Source organism: Protopterus annectens, chromosome 1.part2 (assembly GCF_019279795.1).
Source record: "Protopterus annectens isolate FY-2018-M chromosome 1.part2, PAN1.0, whole genome shotgun sequence".
Lineage (NCBI taxonomy): Eukaryota > Metazoa > Chordata > Ceratodontiformes > Protopteridae > Protopterus > Protopterus annectens.
Window position 1 is genome coordinate 1,052,554,683 of NC_056727.1, and position 18,478 is coordinate 1,052,573,160.

General features: G+C 40.2%; 1 non-coding gene across 1 annotated transcript; it reads left to right on the top strand.

The window, feature by feature from the left end:
* Positions 1-14,558: 14,558 nt before the first annotated feature.
* Positions 14,559-14,631, top strand: TRNAQ-CUG. Its single transcript has one exon. It is a non-coding gene; the product is annotated as a tRNA-Gln (tRNA).
* The last annotated feature ends 3,847 nt before the right edge of the window (positions 14,632-18,478 follow it).

Below are 18,478 nucleotides of genomic sequence, written 5' to 3' on the forward strand. Positions count from 1 at the left end.
ATTAAACAATCCCACCACACAAGCCTGGATCTTCCAGTTTCTGTCACTACTACTCAACTGAGACATACTCAATAAAAGCTTTATTTAACTCTGCCATCGAAAAGGAAAACTTTATGTAACTTTTGTTATCTCATCATTAAATATACAAATGTAATGCATTATTACCATGCACAAAGTGCATGTTTCTTCATATGTCCATTCCTAACTATACTTAAATGAAACTATCCCAATGCATATCCATACCTAAAAAATATACAATGTTGTCTGACCCCATAAATATTTCTGTAAGTTGACTAACTGAATGTTAATTACAACATACCCATTGGTGCACAAAAACAAACAAACAAAAAAAAAAACAACAAAAACACCAAATCCAAGGCCGAGACAGAAAAATACAGTACTGTGTGTGTGTGTGTGTGTGTGTGTGTGTGTGTGTGTGTGTGTGTGTGTGTGTGTGTGTTTTGACTAAATGAATGTCTGTTTGGTGAGTGCTATTTTGATGAGCATAACTTGTTGAAACTTTGCTTTGCCAAATGACAGATATTATCAAAAAAATCATTCTTTCTATTGGGATAAATCTTCACGTGTCACCCTTACAAAATGAATGCTCACATATACGAACTTCCTTTTAATAAGCTGAAAAATGATATATCGGCATGATAGAGGAATGTATTTCCCTGACCATAGCATTCATAGGAATCATAGGAGGTTCAAGACTACTACATCTTGCAACCATTATTCCTTGCTAGTTCCTACCTTAGACTGTACCTCTTTTCCAAAGAAGGGCTAAGCCAATTAAGTGGAAGTTAGGTTTCTAAATAATCAGACAGTTTTTTTGGGGGGAAGGTTAAGTTTTAAGGAAAATAGTGTAAGTCACTGCTTTATTTGTAGGAGGTGTTTAGTCCAGAGGTGAGGTGAGGGAAACACTATGTAAAGAATTTGTCTATTTACCTTGGTTTATTAATCTACTGAAGCAAGTTTAGATCACTTGCTCTTTTACTGATAGAACAGTCTGATTTGTGAAGATGTAAGATATTGTGGACTGATGGGTCCAGGATTACTCAGACTACAAGGCATAGGTCTCCTCTGGGGACCATGTAAGACAAGGAAAAAAGAGACCATGCTTCTTGTCTCTTCTGCTAGCTTAAGGATATTATGGCTGTGACTCTGTTTCGAACCTCTGGGGGCTTTCCAACTATTTGGCATGCCCAATGAGCTACATCCCAAAGGGGAGTGTTGTATTTTAGAATTGGTTAGATCAGTGTTGAATACAATGGGTAATAACATCTTTAGACCTGGGTGATTTCCCCTTGGTGATTAGCTGTCCAAAGCAGAAAGACCTTCTGATGACTGTGGTAGACAGTAATCAAAGGTGAGGGAATTACCAGCTCAGGCTCTAAGGTGTCTAACTAAATTATTTTTGAAGTGGAGTGCTGTCAGTGCTGTATGCTGTGTGGTGGTTTATCTGCTCATTACAACAATGTTGCATTTTTTAGCAGTTAATTTAATCTCATTTTCAATACACTAGGCATTTATGTGTGCACTCCTGCTGGAGGTCTTCTGTGTCACAGGGAGACTTGACAATGACTCTAAATTTGCAGTCATCTGCAGACTTGGTTAGCTATAGGTCATGTTTTTTTTTTGTTAGTTTGAAGGATAGAGACTCAAATAACAAACAAAATCTGACTCAGCTCTGAACTCTGTGGGACCCTATTGGTCTCTTTCATGATCTCTAACACTGCTCTTGCTAAAAGCCCTTTGTTGGTACTGTTTTTTAACCAATTTGCTATCCATCTTACCATGTAGGATTCTAGTTGTAATGCATTTAGCTTGTTAATCATGTTAACATGGGTAATGGTATCAAACTGCTTAGCCAAATCAAACTAGGCTGTGTCTGTATTGTGATAGCTATCAACAGCTTTTTTGCCATTTCAAAGAAGTTTATCAGATTCTTTAGACAGAATCTATGTTTTCAAACAAAGTGTCTACAAATTTAGCCTGGTGAAAGTTTTAATGTCTGTGTTAATGAAGTATTTTATAATGTGTTCCATAGCCTTGAAGCTAAAGAAATGTGACATATATCAAAAGTTCTTTATGTTCTAAATGTCATTCCCAGCCATGAGAGAATTTTTACACTTATGCCTAGGCTCATCCCCCTGGTGATGATGTGCCCACCTGCATCACTGTGGTTACCTCTGGTCCCCATGCCTATGTTTGTGTGCTCCTTCACATGCAAGATAATGTGCAGTCATTGCCAGCCTGGGCATCCGCAATGTATGTTCTTCCCAAAAGAGCAATCATTACCAGCCTGGACAGCAACAATGCATGCCCTTTCCAAAGTAGCAATCATTACCAGCCTGGGCAGCCACAGTGCATGCCCTTCCCAAAGTAGCAATCATTGCCAACCTGGGTAGCCACAGTGCATGCCTTTCCCAAAGGAGCAATCATTACCAACCTGGGCAGCCACAGTGCATGCCCTTCCCAAAGGAGCAATCATTACCAGCCTAGGCAGCCACAGTGCATGCCCTTTCCAAAGGAGAAATCATTACCAAATCCGGGCAGCCACAGTGCATGCCCTTCCCAAAGGAGCAATCATTGACAGCCTGGGCAACCACAGTGCATGCCCTTCCCAAAGGAGCAATAATTACCAGCCTGGGCAGCTACAGTGCATGCCCTTCCCAAAAGAGCAATCATTACCATCCTGGGCAGCCACAGCGTTTGCTCTCCCCAAAGGAGAAATCATTACCAGCCTGGGCAGCCACAGTGCATGCCCTTGCCAAAGGAGCAATATTTAACAACCTGGGCAGCCACAGTGTATGCCCTTCCCAAAGGAGTGATCATTACCAGCTTGCACAGCTAAGGTGTATGGCCTTCCCAGCTCAATTCTGCTTTTAGTGTTATATGAGACCTCCACTATGCTATACCAGAGTGGCAGATATAGTCATCTGGGAGCCACCACCTCCCTCTCACCCAGGATTGATGCTGACAATCCTTCCCTGCCAGACTATTACTCACTCTAGTCACCAGCTGACCTCAGGTCACCTGGGTTGTAGTCAGGGCATTATCCCTCTATTGCTACCAGTCTGCAACCGTGTGACCTTCCCAGACAATACCTGAAAAGATCAGCAGCAGTGTCTTATGTTACTATTTAAGATTTAGTCAAAATATTTTAGCTAATGCGTTTGTAAATTGTATTGATTTTAAACCCAGATAGACATAAATATATCATAATACATTGCATGATTCCATGGGTTCCACTATGAGTGGATAAAAGCAAAAGCACGAAGGATCTTATTCCATGACTTGCATTCAATGAAAAAAACCTGCCAAAAACACTTTTATTAAGTGCCCCCCCCCCACAACAAAAAAAGCAAATTTGAATGTGTTATGCAGGAGTGCAAATCCCCACGCTCCTTAAACTTATATATAACAACTTCACAGTCAAATCAACTCCAAAAAGTGAGAAATTCCCTCTAAAAGGGAATAACTTCCAGCACAATTCACCATGAGTGATTTCCCATGGAAGATGTCTAAACATCAGCAAGTTGTACCTTCAGCAGTTGAAGCTCGAGTATTCAATCTTCATCCACCAGTACTTTACCCGACGATATGGTCTTCCTACATTTATGTCACCTTTGACTTTTTAAGTAAAGTTATTGGAATACATACCTCAGCTGTCCAGAGTTTTGCAGAATGTCCAGAGTTTTGCTTAATATTTTTGGTCTGTTCCTCATAACATTTGTCTTTTTTGGCAAGTAATTTAAGTAATTAATTAATAACATACATTTGAATTTCAGACTTCATATCCTTCAGGAAATGCATGGTAGCACAAATCATGTTGTTCAAGCAACTTCCTAAGATTATAAAACTAATATTTAAAATCTGTCCTTATTTTTGGGCCTTTGTCCCCTCATTATTTTTGGCTTTGTCCAGATTTCTGGCACTAAGAGGTTGAGAGGTATGATGGGATAACTGAGCGGACTCTGTCTAAAATGACTTGAAATCTTGCTAGATTCTTCTTGCACTGTTTTAGTATGTTAATTTAATCTGTTTTTCTGTAACACAGATAGTCCTTCAGGTTAAGTATTACTTTTACGGCAATTTAGAGATGTCAATATATAAATCCAAGACATAACATTCTGTACCAAAACCCACATATTTACAGTTTTATCTCTCAGAGCTTAAAGCAAACAATATTTATATATTAAAACAACAGATGCCTTCTGCTGCTTTTAAATGGTTCTCCAAAGTATTTATGTTCTCCATTTACATATCATAAAATGGTGTTCATTAATTCTGGTTCACAAAATGCAGCACATGATGTTCTGGACCGAAACCAACATAGCTCCAATGTTTTTCTTCATAATTGAAAGCAAAACAATGACTGTAAATTAATAAGAAAAAAATACAGATGTCACTTGCTTCCTTCAAGTTCTTCTGGAAATCATGTCATATAGTCTATTTACATATAATATAGCCATGTTAATAATGTCTGGTTCACAATGTACTAGTGCGTTTTACTCTCTATGTACTACAGAGACACACACTGAGAAGTAAATGACCAAAGAGCCTCAAGCTATTTTCTCAGTAACTGACAGAGTAAGGTGCAGGTTTCTGAAAAAGAAATAAGAAGCAAATTATGTCCTATCTGTTCATTAATAAGTTAGACACTCCAACAGGAATTTTTGTCTGCAAAAGGGAACATTGTAGCTAAGGCAAAGTGGATATAGAAATGTTGTTAATATTTCAGGTTACTGTAGCTGTATTCAGTACAAAGCTCATTAAAAGAATTGCTATTTGCTTAATATGGAATAGATTCTGGTGAAACTGTTTTCAGTCAAGTATATCATTTAAACAAATCATTACAGATAACCAAACCAATAAAGGATTTTGCTTTTCTTATTTTGGATGAGTAAATATGTTTGCCCTAATTGAATAATACAAACCATTTTGTAATTAATTAAGGAGAGAAACTTACTTTGAAATCAAAAAAGTAATATCATGCAAACTTTGGTGTCTTATTTATGGTTAACCATTTTTAAAATGTCCAGGTTTGGTTAAAAAATATTGGCCTAAGACTAATTTAATCAGGCAGTATAAATTCAAGTTTATCGCGATTACTTGTCTAAGTTTAGTGTGTTCCTTTGCACATGCAGTTGCTGTATGTTGGATTGGGTAGACATTTACATGGGCAAAACTTTCTGAATCATCAGCCAAGGAAGGGATCCATTTTCTCATTTCTTCTTTGAATCTGTAATGACACTTTTCATTTCTTAAGTATGGCTTAAATGGATATACAGTGAAATCTTTTTTCTCTCTTCACAATGAGAAGCCAGCTTTCATGACAGTCTAGGAAATATTTCATAAATGGCAATCAATGGACTTTATATGAACAGAAAAATCATCATCTCTTGACTCATCAAAAGAAATCCACTGAATATTGTGCTTTTTGAAAAACATACCCACAAAAATTAAATGTATGGGAGCTCTACTCATCATGACCTCACACACACACACACACACACACACACACACACACACACACACACACACACACGCACATTATATATATATATATATATATATATATATATATATATATATATGTGTGTGGGTGTACTTTCTTACAATGAAAATTCACTTTTTTTAAAATGGGAAAGTACATCCCCACTTAAGCAAAAGTGCAGTTTTGCTTAAGCTCATAAGACCGAACCTACTGCACCACAATGGAGGACTTTGAAAAGTGGGCTATGTCTTCCACTGTGGTGTGATAGTCATGGACCTTAGGGTTAGGGCACAGGTCAAGGTAAGGGGATAGCCCAACTAACTATCCTCTTACCCTAACCTGTGCCCTAACCCTAAGGTCCATGACTATCACACCACAGTGGAGGACATAGTCCGATTTGGAATGTCTTCCAATGTGGTGTGATAGTCATGGACCTTAGGGTTAGGGCACGGGTCAAGGTAAGGGGATAGCCCTACTAACTATCCCCTTACCCTAACCTGTGCCCTAACCCTAAGGTTTGTTACTATCGCACCACCATGGAGGACATAGCCCGATTTGGAATGTCTTCTACTGCGGTGCGATAGTCACGGACCTTAGGGTTAGGGCACGGGTCAAGGTAAGGGGATAGCCCTGCTAACTATCCCCTTACCTTAACCCATACCCTAACCCTAAGGTCCATGACTGCTAGCCTGTTCGGCCTAGCAGATTCGCGAGAGTGCACTTTCGTGTTAGTGTGGATGTACTTTTGAAGTTCGAAGTAGTGAACTTTCATTCTTCAAAAGTACACCTATATATATATATATATATATATATATATATATATATATATATATATATATATATATATATATATATATATATATATATATATATATATAGTATCACTACGGAATGCTAAAATTCCACAATCCCGAGACTGTAAATCCTGAGGACCAGAATTTCAAGATTGTGGAATCTCGAATATTAAAAAAAAAAAAAAAAAGTAAAACATCCAACAAATATTCTAACCTGTATGCAGGGGAACAAGCCCCCCTGCACCCCCTCACTCCTCTGCAACTTAAATATACCAACTCTGAGATCACACTACAGTGGAGTGAACAGCAAAGTTCCCGTTTTGCACTGTACAGCAATCCCCATTCCCTACTTTCGAGATTCCGCAATTATGAGATTCTGGTCCTCGGGATTGTGGAATTTTGGTATTCTATAGTGATCCCATATATATATATATATATATATATATATATATATATATATATATATATATACACACAAATACCTATACATATACTAGTTCTGCCTTTAATAAGCTTTGGGGATATGGAGAAAATACATATGATGAGTTGAGAGTCCATGTGCTTACATTATTGAAATGGGAGTCACTGACAGAGTCATTAATGTAATGTAAGGCCTGTTCAAGGTAAAGAGCTTAATTTTGGTAATATTTTCAATAAATAGTACAGAATCAAATGAAAAGCTAGGCAACCTTCATTTATTTAAATGCATTCAAATAAAATTTCACTTAAGGAAACATGCTATTATAGGAGTTTAAATTTAGATACCAGGAAAGTAAAATCACTAAGAAAATTGTAGATAACCAACGCTTCAAGCATTTACGTTGGCCTTTCAAAAAGCATTGCATCTGTACATATTCAACATGGGAATAGCTACATACACTGAGCATTTTCAAAACGGATGTAGAGAACCACATTTTATATTTTCTGTCACCATAAGCAAATTGTTTGTCCAAAAATAAGATATTCAATCATTTTTGACACTCTTTAGTTTTTTTTGACAGGCAACTCCAAAATGGGACCAATCCTTCTATAAATCAATTCCAGCACTGTGCAATTTTGGGTGTCCTCTGTACAGGTTTAATTTGGACATACATACATTCCCTGACATCAAACTCATGGAGTTAAAGAACTTTGCGGATGATCACTCATTCTCATCTAATGCTGCATTTCAAATGGACAAGAGATTTATTTTTTTGAGTCTAGTTACATTGACCAGATGCAAAAAGTTAGAAATTGTATTAGCCCACTTCTTCTGCATCCTTTTTAATCTATTTTTAAAGGTACTGATATATGTGAGAATAGCAGAGTACTCTAAGCTTGGTCTTTTTATTGTGACATAGAGGGGAACCAAGGCTGTAAATAATCTGTTTTATTGCACTTTAAGATGCTAATTTTCTTATATGTGAATTAGCAAAAGGTGGATGTCAGAAAGCCTTAGCTCATATGAAGGGTTACTCACTACATTGATGCATTTTAGAATTAAGATATAAGAAGTATCAGCTGGTTACACAATATCTGAGTTTGTCATCTACACGTTTGCTTTGTTATGTCTCTGCTTGGTACGAGAAAGTATAAACTGATTTATAAATATCAAAATTTGTTGACATCTTTTAAATTTTGGATAGGTATGCTAAGTAATTTGTCGTGCCAGAGGTTATGGACATAACAATATTATATCTGCCAGTAACTGGACCTCTGTACAAAATAGGTTGGATTTACTGGAATATCAGGATAAATCCAGACAGGAGATTGGTAAGATCAGATTTCTTACCATGTTTGGATGGAACATTAATGTGATCAGGGACATTGTTGATCAACATTGGAATATATTATTAGTAAACTATATGCTTTCTGAGGTTCTCACTCCTAGGTGTTAATTTTCCTATCATAAGAGATGGTCTCTTGGGTCTTATTTTAATCATTATAAACAGTGGAGGGGCTCTGGTGCTTCTCAACAATTGACTGTTACGGGATGTCTTAAGTCTGCTTTATAAATGACTGCTGGTGAGCCACTTGTAGAAGACATACACAAGGCCTGTGTTGAACAGCCTGTGTGGCCTGTAGAATGACATTCTTCTTACTGTCCTCAGCATCTATAGCCTAGCAGTTAAACAACTATTTTTTATACTAGCTATGTGGCAACAGTAGCCATTTTGACTGGCAAACCTGTGGCCAGAAACAGTTTGCCCTGTCAATGTGTGAGTACATAACATTATACATTACACAACTTGTTCACTTGTTAGTGTATGTGTGGTGACATCCAGCAGGCACAAGGGGCTGTAAGTAAGAGCAGTATATACTGTTGAGCCCTTACTTTTGGTCCTTTGATCAACATTATATATGTGTTATGGTGCAGCTTTAATCACCACAGTCTGGGTATGTTGGGCAATACAGACATACATGCACACATATTATATATACACATATATATATATTTATGTTATAACAGGGATATATATATATATATATATATATATATATATATATGTGTGTGTGTGTGTGTGTGTGTGTGTGTGTGTGTGTGTATATATATATATATATATATATATATATATATATATATATTTATATATATATATATATATATATATATATATATATATATATATATATATATATGTATGTATATATATACCTAAACCTTGTCACCATACCCCATAATAAACAGGACATGCTGGAGGGATAGATTCCTGTCCCAGAGACTTTCCATACTCTGGAACAAGTTACTCATCTATGTCAAGCAAAGTTCCTCATTATCCCTCTTCAAGAAAAATCTTGATGAATGGATAAAAAATAGGAAATACACCCCGGGGATCACTTCTGTTGCTCTGCTCAACAGGGGCACAGAAAAATAACTTTCTTGAGTGGCGTAAGCCAGGGAACCTTGCTGGCTATGCTTACTTAGGTCTTTGGGCTGATAGCCTAGTACCTACCTATGAACCTATGAACATATATATATTTATATATATATATATATATATATATATATATATATATATATATGTGTGTGTGTGTGTGTGTGTGTGTGTGTGTGTGTATAGGAACACTTTATAATCCTGAAATTCTGAAATATTGAATTTCAAAATCCTGAGATTATAAAGCCAAAAGCTCAAAATTCCAAAACCCCAGAAACACGATTTTCAAAATCCCGAAGTACGGAGATGTTAAATTAGCACTTCTGGTGTTGTGCTGTGTGAATGGATAGCTGAAAGTTCAGGTAAGTATCTATGTTTAAGGGTTTTGGTTAGGAGCTTTAGTGTGTGTAAGTGTGTTTTGTTACTGTGATGTGTGTGTGCGAGGGGAATGTAGCTTGTATGGTGGTGTTTTCGTGTGTTGTCTGTATAGTGCGACCTTGGAGTTAGTATATTTAAGTAGGGAGGGTGTGGGGGATGCAGCCCCCCACATGGCTTTCCCCCTGCTTGTATGTAGTGTAGGTCTGTGTGTTTGTGTGTGGGGGGGAGGTGTGTGTATGTGTATGTGTGTAGTGTATGGTTAGTGTAGGAGTCGAGATTTTGAAATTCGCACTTCCTGGGTTTTGGGATTTTAAGGTTTTGGCTTTATGATCTCGAGATTCTGAAATTCGATATTTCAGGATTTTGGGATTATAAAGTGAACCTATATATATATATATATATATATATATATATATATATTTATTATAAAAGTCATTGTGAGAGGAGAAACAGAATTGCGCTCAGCTTAACTAAGTGTATGCACATGTCCAGTGGGAGTTTTGGCTAGTAATAAGCTGACTCCAGCCCACACCTTGCTGTACTGCAGTCCTGGCTTTTGTGTATTACACAATATGACATCTGTCCCTGTTTCTGCACACTGCACTTCACTCACATTGGCTAAGATTTTCTAAAGTTGTCTTATGTAATTAATATGTGACAGCAGTTTCAATAGTATAGCACAAACAGAATGGCAGTCTTTAGAATGCAAATTATTGATTCCTCACATCCAAAACAAGTGGATACTTCTAGATAAGTACCACGAACACCATTGCCTTAGTCCTTTAAGCCGTAGAAGCTGCTTGACAGATGGGGTCATTCATCACATAATCACCTGCATAAATAAGTACATTGGTTATTCCTCTGTTACCTAAGACATACAATGTATGATAAGTTTCAATAGTACTGTCCTGAGACTGAGTGAAATGCTCATATACCACTGAAGAATCACTGTTAAAGCAGTTACAAGGGAACACTGCTGTGTTGGGGGTTGAGGAACAACAGTCTGACTATCATTTATCCTGACTACTAACATCTCCCTTCCATAATGTACCAGTAATTTGTTGTAGTAAGACTGCATGAATATTCCATACATGACACCTAGAAATGGAAACATGTTAGTGGAATGGGTATCTGTAGTCTCATGTTGATGTCATTTTTGTCCAACTAGCCCACTATAGTTACTTGCATAATGTACCTAGTCCATACATACACTGACATATCAAAATAATCCAATAGAGTACTGTATAGGTTACAGACTTACTCTGCAGATGCAGCAGTTGACACAAATGTAGTTCAGGGCTGACTCTGTCTTATGCAGGCAGTACACAGCCAATACATGGATAGGTAGAGGAAGTGTGAGTTGCCTGGCATCAATTTTAATATCTGTATGTGAGTAGGAGTAAGATGTTAATCCCTAGGTTCCTAGGTTGTCAGTGAATGTGCTATGCATTGTCTCTTAGCCAAAACCAGGGCATGCTGGGCATGCCTACGTCTGCCTACAGAGACATCATCACTGGTTCCTCCTCCAAGTCCTCCTGTGAATGTGGCTGTGATGACGTAGGCACTGGTGGGGGTTTGTGTATCCCTTCCTTTTGCTGATCCTGCTGCAGCTGTTTCTGCAGGATTGGATTGTGTAGCATGGCACATACTGTGAACATATCCGTACACATGTGGCTGGAGTATACTGAAGGACTCCTCCAGATATATTGATGCACTGGAAACGTGACTTCAGAAGCCCAAACACATGTTCTATGATGTTCCTAGTTTGTGCATGTGCCTCATTATGGCATTCTTCCATGGGTGTGTATACAAGAAATTCTGATTGGTGTCAGCATCCACAGTTCCAGTGCGTAGCCAGCATCCCAAAGTAAATGGCCCTATGGGTGTCCCCCATTGCAAACATCTGGCACAGCTGTGATGTGTGCTAGATATGGAAGTCGTGATAACTGCCAGAGTTGCCAGCACATACATTCAGGATAATTCCCTGGGCATTGCACATGATCTGGCAGTTGATGGAGTGGTACGCCTTGTGCTTAAAGTAGATTGTACTGAGCTCAGCAGGTGGTGCCTTCATGTGTACATGTATGCAATCTATGGCACCCATTATTTCAGTGTAGTGTGCTACACTGTAGAAGTGTTGCATATTGCAGGCCCTCACATCAGGGGTGAGAAAAAAGATATGTGCTCACTGGCATGTGGAAGTGTAGCATTGAAGAATGGATGGAGTATCCTAGATGCAGATGCCTGTGACTACCCATTATGTCCCGAGTTGGTCTTTGGAAAGTACCTGTAGTTAGCATCCTAAGGGCTACACATACCTTTGTCTCCACTGGAATGGGTTCCCCTCATTTAGCTCTGGCTCTGAGTTGAGGGTGGCAGAGATCAGTGAGTTGTTGTAATATGTCCCTGTCCTCCCTGTAGCTCTCTACAGACTCCAGCTCATGTAGCTCCTGGAAGGTTTCCCTGGGCCTGAACACTCTTCTCTTTCTCGGCCATTTAGCACATACAGATGTAGCAGGCTAGCAACCCAGCCACTGGGGATGCACAAGCTAGTGCATTTCTTTGTACCGGTCCCAAGTCCAGATAAATGGGGAGGGTTGCATCAGGGAGGGCATCCGGCATAAAATATTTGCCAAATGAAATATGCTGAAACCAATACAGATTTACATACCAGACCTTCCTTTTTGCAAAATCCACTACCATCTGACCTTCTGCATTCCTTTCCTTAACACCATACCTACCAATTACTTCCTCATCCCCTCTGTTCCCTTCACCAACATGCCCATTGAAATCTGCTCCGATCACCACTCTCTCACCCTTGGGTACACTCACCACCACTTCATCCAACTCACTCCAAAAATTTTCTTTCTCATCCATCGCACACCCAATTTGTGGAGCATATGCACTAACAACATTCATCATTACACCATCAATTTCAAGCTTCATAAACATCACTCTGTCATACACTCTTTTCACTTCCAAAACACTCTTGGCATACTGTTCCATTAGGATAACCCCTACCTCATTTCTCCTTCCATCCACACCATAATAGAACAATTTGAATCCACCTCCTATACACCTGGCCTTACTTCCCTTCCATCTAACTCTTGCACGCACAATATATCAACCTTCTTTCACTCCATCATATCTGCTCTCCCTATACCAGTCACACTGCCAACATTCAAAGTTCCTACCTTCACTACTACACTCCTAACCTTCCTCCTCTCTTCCTGCCTTCAGGCATGCCTTCCTCCTTTTCCTTGCGAAAAGGAAGGGTATGGCTGCAGTGAATGCATATTTTAACAAGAGGGAGGAGCATAGGGTGACATACAAGAGTGGAGGGAGATGCACACAGGTGGATTATATCCTATGCAGGCAGGCCAGTTTGAAGGAGATTGGAGACTTTAAAGTGGTGACAGGGGAAAATGTCTTTAGGCGGCATGGTTAAAAATTCCACTGCCATTTCTCCTAAGCACCTCCATGCTTCCACTGGTATGTCATCTATGCCAACAGCTTTTCCATTCTTCATCCTCTTCATAGCTGTCCTTACTTCCTCCTTGCTAATCTGTTTCACTTCCTGATTCACTATCCCCACATCATCCAACCTTCTCTCTCTCTCATTCTCTTCATTCATCAGCCTCTCAAAGTACTCTTTCCATCTACTCAACACACTCTCCTCGTACTTGTGAGTACGTTTCCCTCACTATCTTTTATCAACCTTACCTGCTACACATCTTTCCCAGCTCTGTCTCTCTGTCTAGCCAATCAGTACAGGTCCTTTTCTCCCTCTTTAGTGTCCAATCTCTCATACAACTCTCCATATGCTTTATCCTTAGCCTTCGCCACATCTCTCTTTGCCATGTGCCTCATCTACTTATACTCATGTCTACTTTCTTCATCTCTTTGGCAATCCCACTTCTTCTTCACCACCCTCTTCCTCTGTATATTCTCCTGTACTTCCTCATTCCACCACCAGGTCTCCTTGTCCTCCTTCCTCTGTCCAGATGTCACACCAAGCACCTTTCTAGCAATCTCCCTTACTAGTTCTGCTGTAGTTACCCAGCTATTCAGTAAACTCTTCAATACCTTCCAGTGCCTGTCTTAACTCTTCCCTGAACTCCACCTCACAATCACCCTTTTTTAACTTCTACCATTTAATCCTTGGCCCTGCTTTCACACTCCTCCTCTTCTTCTTGATCACCAACATCATCCTACAGACCACCATTCTATGCTGCTTAACTACACTTTTCCCTGTCAGCACTTTACAGTCTCCAATCCCCTTCAGTCTGGCCCTCCTACATAGGATATAATCCACCTGTTTGCATCTTGCACCACTCTTGTACATCACCCTATGCTCCTCCCTCTTCTTAAAATACGTATTCACCACAGCCATGTCCATCCTTTTCGCAAAATCCACAATCATCTGACCTTCTGCATTCCTCTCCTTAACACCATACCTACCCATCACCTCTTCATCCCCTCTGTTCACTTCACCATCATGCCCACTGAAGTCCGCTCCGATCAGTAGTCTCCCACCCTTGGGTACACTCACCACCACTTCATCCAACTCACTCCAAAAGTTTTCTTTCTCATCCATCGCACACCCAACTTGTGGAGCATATGCACTAACAACATTCATCATTACACCATCAATTTCAAGCTTCATAAACATCACTCTATCAGACACTCTTTTCACTTCCAAAACACTCTTGGCATACTGTTCCTTTAGGATAACCCCTACCTCATTTCTCCTTCCATCCACACCATAATAGAACAATTTGAATCCACCTCCTATACACCTGGCCTTACTTCCCTTCCATCTAACTCTTGCACGCACAATATATCAACCTTCTTTCACTCCATCATATCAGCTCTCCCTATACCAGTCATACTGCCAACATTCAAAGTTCCTACCTTCACTACTACACTCCTAACCTTCCTCCTCTCTTCCTGCCTTCAGGCATGCCTTCCCCCTCCTTTTCTCCTTCGGCCAACATTAGCCCAGTCACTGCCAGCACCCTGTGGGGCCCAGTGGCCTAATGGATAAGGCATCAGCCTCTGGAGCTGGGAACTGTGGGTTCAAGTCCCACCTGGGTCGATACAAAGTAAAAGCCACCAACAAAACAGTCTTCCAAGAACAGTGCTGCTGAAAGGAAGAAATGGAAAGCTCAAAGGGGAGTGAGTAAATTTTTAGGCTCTAGGGCTGATAGCCTAGTACCAACCTATGAACCTATAAATGTGGGAAGAAATAGCCAGAGAATTGTTATGGCTAGGCTTGTATAGTCCCTAGGGCTGATAGCCTAGTACCAACCTATGAACATATGTTGGCTAACAGTACTGGTGGCGGTCTTTGTTAACCCGGGCCTTCCGATCCAGTATGGAAATATGAAATGTTGTCCGCATAAGTCATTTGGCAGAGGTTTTACGCCGGATGCCCTTCCTGATGCACCCCTCCCCATTTATCGGGGCATGGGACCGGCACAAAGAAATGCACTGGCTTGTGCATCCCCAGTGGCTGGGTTACTGAGGCACATAGTGCAGACATGCCAAAATTATTTTTAAAAAATTATTTATTTTACATAGTCCCTTCCTTTTCAGACATCCACATGTACCTTTTGCACACATATTTATATGGTCTAACATTTTGCATAAGATTCAATTGCTTATGAGGTAATTTGCATTCCATGGATCTTTCCCTGTTTGCTCATGCTTGCGTGCCACTAAGTGACACTTACTGAATCTAAAATTGTCCATGCTTGTGTACACATCACACCAAAAAAAAATGTGTGTAACCCATTCCTGAATTCCCACCTATGTTTTTTATGACAAGAGTTATGAGTCAGCCATGTTAGATGACAAAAGCTGAAGTGTTACAATACAATGTTACTACAAATCAATAGCGAATTCTAGAAGCTTCCTCAAATTCTCATCAATGTCAATATTTTACCAAGTGTTCTTTTGTTATATATTTACCCCCATTTCCAGGTTTTTTTATTTCCACTACTTTTCTAATTCTGTTGAAAAACTTCTCAGTAGTATTAGCTTTTAGGGATACATAAATTTATAGGAAGGGTCCTCAGAGGATGGGCAACACAGCTTCTGCTATGTTTCTTCAAGATTAAACTTATTGTGCCTTTATCTAATTGAAACCATCCAGGCAGCACTTCAAAGGACAAAACCACCACCGTAACAGGTACAAGCATGCAAAATCTGAAGGTAATGCTACTCAATGCTAGAAGTCTAAACCTCAAAATGCACTCTCTCGAGGCACTCCTAAAAATGGAGAACATTGATATCTGTGCAGTAACTAAGACCTGGTTTAAGGCTCCAGAGAGCACCCCTGCAATACCAGGCTACAACTCTTACCACATTTTTTGGCCACCAAACCAGGACTGAAACACTAAAGGTGGAGGAGTGTCAATATTCACCAAGGATATTCACACCACCAGGCTAGTTGGTCAACACAATGTGTCTGAAATTCTCCAAGTGCAACTAACACTAGGTAAGACTGCAATCCAAATTGTAGCTTGCTACAGATCCCCCACCATACCCCAAGATTCTCACTACACCTTTCTAAACATACTGGAAAATATTAAGATAGAACCAAACACCCTAATACTGGGTGATTTTAACTACCCTGCCATTAACTGGGAAAACTACTCATGTCCCAACACCTTTGCACAACGGTTCTTGGAATTCATAAATTCCAACGGCCTGGATCAACTAATCCATAGTCCCACCAGGGCTCCAATATCCTAGACCTGGTCATTACCAACATGGGAAATCAATGCTCCATACCTATGGTCACCCCTCGTTAGTCAGGTCTGACCATAAGCTAATCACCCTTAACATCCACATCCCACCCCCCCCCCACCCCCAGTAAAGAAACCACCATAAAAAACTTCTCCAAAGCCATCTTCATGCTACTCAAGTCAGAAGTGACAAACTTCATGACACCCATGCAGACGGGAACTAAAAGTTCAACTGCTGAATCCTACACTAAGGCACTGTACGAGCACATCCACTCATGCATGAATCGTGCCATCCCAAATAGAACCAAAATGCTCTCGTCCAAAAAAAGGAAGCCAATCTGATGGTCCCCTGCCATAAACAAACTTTACAACAAAAGGAAGAAACTTTTGCAGAAAAGAGGAAAATACCAGGATGCAAAAAACTCCCTTACTAGCCTCAGTAAGAAACTGAGATGCCTCATAAAATCCTCCAAAACTAGTTACGAAAATAAAATTGCCAAAGATTCCAAAGACAACCACAAAGCATTCTATAACTATGTCAAGAATCTAAATGGCAATGCTCAGATCTGCTCTGAGCTAAAACAGAATGGCATTAAATATACTGATCTGAAGGATATCGCCAATATACTGGCAGATCGATTCAGTGCCAACTTCACCCCCCCTCACCCCCTAAATGGCCCATCTCAATACCGGAAGATTGCCAAATTCCAGTAATAACGGCCACACAGGTACAAAATGCACTATCTAAAGCCAAGAATACAGCATCCATGGGACCAGGTGACATCCCGGGCTGTGTACTACATGAACTACAATATGAACTGGCACCTCACCTAAGTGTCATGTTTAATCATAGCCTCACCTCAGGTTCCATGCCCACTGAGTGGCGCAGAGCTACAGTTATCCCAATCCACAAGGGGGGATCCACCTTGGATCCGGAAACTACCGTCCCATCAGTCTGACAAGCCTTATCTGCAAGGCCATGGAGCGTATTATCATAGAACTTATAAACAAAGACATTGGCAACCTTCAAACACTGGACCCCACCCAGTTTGGGTTTGTAAAGGGCCGATCTTGTCTCCTGAACCTGATTGACTTCTTTGAATCAGTCTCCAGAGCCACGGACAAGGGTAAGGTGGTCCACACAGCCTATCTAGACCTTGCCAAGGCCTTTGACACCATTCCCCACTCTGGAATCATAGATAAACTTATTAAGTTGGGCATTAATCCCTATGTCACCCAATGGGTTGCTAAATGGCTTACTGATAGAACCCACACTGTAAAAGTAGCCGACTCCAAATCCAGCTCCAGACAAGTGACAAGTGGAGTACCTCAGGGTTCAGTCCTGGGGCCGCTCTTGTTTGGCATCTACTTCTCTGAAGTACAGGTCAACACTAAGGGACTCTGGCTAACAAAGTTTGCAGATGACTGCAAACTGGGAGCCATTATTGAATCCCCAAATGATGTGGATACTCTACAAAAGGGCCTTACAGAAACAGATGCTTGGTGCCAGAGCCATGGGCTCAAGCTCAATGCCAAGAAATGTATTGTTATCCCCTTTGGGAAAAAACACGTATCCATGAATTACCATATAGGTGGCAGTACACTAAACACAGAAAGTGTGATAAGAGACTTAGGGACACAGGTGGACAGTGGTCTCACCTTTGATAACCACATTGCTACAACAGTCAGGAAATCCTTCTATCTGGCACACCTCATCACGAAGGGCTTTTCATCCAGAAAAAAGGAGGTCATTGTCCCACTGTACTCATCCCTCATTAGACCCATTATAGAATACAACGCCCCATTTGGTATGTACCTCTCAAGACATCTGCAACAACTGGAAAGGCCTCAGAAATACCTCACTAAAAGAATCACAGGCCTAAAGCAGATGCCCTACACTGACCGCCTTAAAAAGCTCCAGCTATACTCTGTCACATATCGTCAACTCAGAGGCGATCTCTGCTTAACATACAAAGCCATGTCAAACCCAGAGCTGTTGGACATGCTACACTTAAAGAAATCCCAATCCCTCAGAGCTACATGCTCCAGGGATCTAAACCTTGTCATCACAATAAACAAAACATGCTGGAGGGATAGGTTCCTGACCCAGAGACTCCCCAGACATTGGGAATAGATTGCCCATACATGTCAAGCAGAGTGCCTCTTTGGACCTCTTCAAGAGGAACCTTGACA